This window comes from Miscanthus floridulus, chromosome 8 (genome assembly GCF_019320115.1).
Source record: "Miscanthus floridulus cultivar M001 chromosome 8, ASM1932011v1, whole genome shotgun sequence".
NCBI lineage: Eukaryota > Viridiplantae > Streptophyta > Magnoliopsida > Poales > Poaceae > Miscanthus > Miscanthus floridulus.
This window is the reverse complement of record NC_089587.1, coordinates 5,229,688-5,233,901: the sequence shown is the minus strand read 5'-3', so window position 1 is coordinate 5,233,901 and position 4,214 is coordinate 5,229,688.

Here is a 4,214-nt window from a genome sequence, read left to right as displayed (position 1 = left end):
TTGGGGTCCTGGGTGAATACCATCAATTATGGCAAAACAAAATGGCAACAAAACCAACCTAGAGGTTTCCATATGTGCATCATCCCAGACAAACTCATGTGTATTGTTTATTTATTGGATAAATAATCATCTGAGTTCTTATAAACAAACGAGAAATGAAAGTTGTTGTAACATGGCTTTGGCGGGTGGCGAAGGCCCCCGACAGCGAGGTGTCGCCAAGGCGTCTTCGACCGTTTTAGGGCAGAGACCCGGCGCTGACTAAAGGAACTTTCCCGGCTATGCTCGAAGGGTGCTGAATCTCCTTTTCATCGCGGACTCCGCCAAGGCCAGGCACGCATGCCGCCGACCGCTCAGGCGGGCGTCTCCGGTAATACGGGCGGAGGCCGCCTTATCTCTAAACTAATCAGACGAATGATCTTGCCTAAGTGTGTGCAGGTACTCAAGTGCAGGCGCTCGCGGTCCGCGCAAACGCGCCAGCATGGCCCCTGCGCGGCCGGGCGGAGACCTACGGATGACTGTTGTAACATGGCTTTGGCGGGTGGCGAAGGCCCCCGACAGCGAGGTGTCGCCAAGGCGTCTTCGACCGTTTTAGGGCAGAGACCCGGCGCTGACTAAAGGAACTTTCCCGACTATGCTCGAAGGGTGCTGAATCTCCTTTTCATCGCGGACTCCGCCAAGGCCAGGCACGCATGCCGCCGACCGCTCAGGCGGGCGTCTCCGGTAATACGGACGGAGGCCGCCTTATCTCTAAACTAATCAGACGAACGATCTTGCCTAAGTGTGTGCAGGTACTCAAGTGCAGGCGCTCGCGGTCCGCGCAAACGCGCCAGCATGGCCCCTACGCGGCCGGGCGGAGACCTATGGATGATGTCTCCGCCCAGACCGACGGAGACTCTCCAGGGCGACGGCGCGCCCCTGAAGGCGGAGGGCCAGCGGCTAGAACCATGGCCCCCGCGCGGCTGGGCGGAGGCCCGCGGGTAATGTCTCCGACCGTTCGGCGGAGACCCGTCGAGGCAGCGGCGCACCCCTGGAGATGAAGGCCAGCGTCGGGGACCCAGGCCTTTGGGCCGAAGACCGAGGTATGGTGGGCCGGCTGCTCATGGAAGCCCATCACTTGAAGACGGTATGGCAGGATTGCCCCGCGAACAAGAGGCTAGCGGCGGAATATTCCAGGAATGTACTGTAGCAGTTGAGGGGCATTGTAATAAATTCTGTTATGTAGTAGTTGAGTCCTATAAATAGGGGACACTTGTAACCGTGCAGGTTGGTTGGTGAATGAATTAATGAAACCATAGCTTTCCGTGCCATTTCCTTTACTCACCACTCTTCCCCCTGTCGTTCCTTTTCCGAGCCTCCGCCTTAGGGCGGCGTCCGATGGGCGGAGGCCTCGGTCTCCCCCATGTTGTTGAAACCGCAGTTTCAACATTGGCGCCCACCGTGGTTTGGCCAAGGCAAACCAACGATGGCAGGGAAAAGAAAGACCACCACCAAAGCAGCAGTGACCACGGGTCAGCGGGGAAGGCCTAGGCGCAACATTCGTAGCGCCTACGCAACCTCGCCAGCGGAGGATGACACCAGAGTAGATGCCCAGGGCCAACCTCCGGAACCCCAAGATCCAGAGATCCAAGATCCGGAGGCCCAACCAAACTCAGCCACAACACTCGAGCAAGAACTGCAACAGCTGCAAGCACAGTTGCAAAGAGCGCAACAAGAGAGGGACAGAATGGCAGCAGCATTCGCAGCTAATCAGCAAGCTATTCAAGCGTCAGCACAAGCAGCAGAAATAAGGCAGCAGCTGGCAGTCCTACATGCTGAGATGCTAAGTATGCAGCACGTAGTACCGGCGACAACCTCCGCAATCCCAGCCTCCGCAGCAACACCAACCGCAACCATGCTTCAAGGTCCTATGCCAGTGATCAGCCAGCCGACGATGCCATCTCAGGTGATGCGGAGGCCTATCGATCCCAAGTCCCCACTATCTGAAGGCATACAACAGTCGCCATGGCCAACAGCGTACAAACCAATCACACTACCAAAGTTCAACGGAAAGACTGACCCCCATCAGTTCATTATGAGTTACGAGGCAGCAGTAGCCTCCGCCGGCGGAGACGACGCCGTCTTGGCAAAGTCATTTGTCATTGCAGCCGAAGGCGACGCGCTGGCTTGGTATTCTATGCTCAAACCAAGTACAGTCTACTCTTGGGAGAACCTCCGGGACAAGATATTGGCAAACTTCAAGGGGCTAACAGCACAGTCGCTGACTTCCACAGATCTGTTCCAGTGCAAGCAAATGCAGGGAGAGACACTACACGACTACTTCCGGAAATTCGTGCAACTAAAGGCAAAGGCACCAGACGTTCCAGACGAGATCGCAATCGAAGCAGCGATCAAAGGCCTCCGAATCGGGCCGTTCGCAGCACACCTAGCAAGAGAGAAACCAACTTCCATACAACAGTTGTATGACGAGTTCGAGAAGTACTGCAGATCAGACAACGACCTCCGCAAAAGGCTGGAGGAGCAAGGTCAAAACAGACAACAAAACAGTAGCAAAAATTCCCAGAAAACATATACCAACCAGAATGTATCAAATCAGAAGCCAGGCCAGGGGCAAGTGCTCAGCATCGAGGGTCAACCTCACCCCGAGCAAGGGCAACAGGCAGCGCCAACACGGCCGGAGACCCAGACAAGGAACCAAGGTCGGCAAGGTTACCAAGGCAAAAACTGGAACAGAAACCAAAGCCAGAAACAACGCAGGCCATATTGCGTTTTTCACGGCGAAAATGAAGGCCACAGCACCAAAGATTGTCCGGAGACAAAAGAAACACAGGAAAGAATGAAGAACAAGCAGACTGCCCAACCTCCGACACAGCAGAGCGCAAGAGAGGTCAACACCACCCACACAACTGGCCACCAGCAGTACTGCCCAATGTACCCAGCGCTAAACGCAACCCAAATACATCCCTCCACACTGGCCTCTGCCTATTACCCAAACTTCCTACCAGCATGGCGGTCATCACCTTCGCAGCAGCCTCCGCCGGGTAACTACAGGTCGGAGGCAAGCCTGACCTATATAAACCTAAAATCTCCCCATATAACCTACCTCGAAACAAACCCACCGGAACAAAACCGAATATGGTTTGAGCCTTCGCCGCCACAGCACCACATGCAGCAATTACCTCTGCCACCACCTCACAACCCACCCCCAATGCCAAAAAATGAGCCAAACCCAGAAAACCAAGTCAACCCTCATGGAGCACTGCCAACAATAGGCATGATATTGCCAATCGCCGGAGGATCGTCAATGGAGTTTCAAACTAAAAAGCAGAAAAAGGATCATCTCCGCCTGGTAAACAATGTAGCAGTTCAAGGCCCGGTGAAACACTCAGATTGGTCCAGAGTCCCAATCACCTTCACAGAAGAAGATCTCCAGCTAGAGAGCTACCCTCACGCAGACGTAATGGTGATCAAGACCAACATAGCAGCATGGGAGATAAGCAGAATACTGATCGACACTGACAGTTCAGCAGATATCATCTTCGCAAATACCTTCGACCAAATGAAGCTCGGCAGAAATCAACTTCAGCCCTCCGAATCCCCTTTAATAGGATTCGGAGGCAAGCAGATACAAGCATTAGGAAAAATCTCACTCCCAGTGTCGTTCGGAACCCAAGCGAATGCCAGAACCGAGTACATAACCTTCGACATCGTCGATCTGTATTACCCATACAATGCCATCTTGGGCAGAGAATTCACAACCAAATTCAACGCAGCCCTGCATATGGCCTACCTATGCATGAAAATACCAGCACTCCATGGTATTATCACTGTCCGAGGCAGCCAGAAAGAAGCAAGGAACATAGAGAAAGCTATCTACAGAGCCCAAAGAAACATCAATGCAGTCGAGTCGGCAAACAAAGAACTAGAGCCTCTGGACTTGCCCAAAGGAGAAACAGATATGGCAGGTCAAGAAGAGACAAAGCTGATCCCTCTAGAAAAAGAGTTACCAGACAGAAAAGTAACAATCAGCTCAAAATTGTGCAAGGCAGAAGAGGAAGAGCTCATGGTAACCCTAGTAAAAAAACAAGGACATCTTCGCCTGGTCAGCGTCCGACCTCCAGGGAGTCAGTAGGGACATCATACAGCACGAACTGGATATCAATGAAAACATGAGACCAAGAAAGCAGAAACAGAGAAAAATGTCGGAGGATAGAATC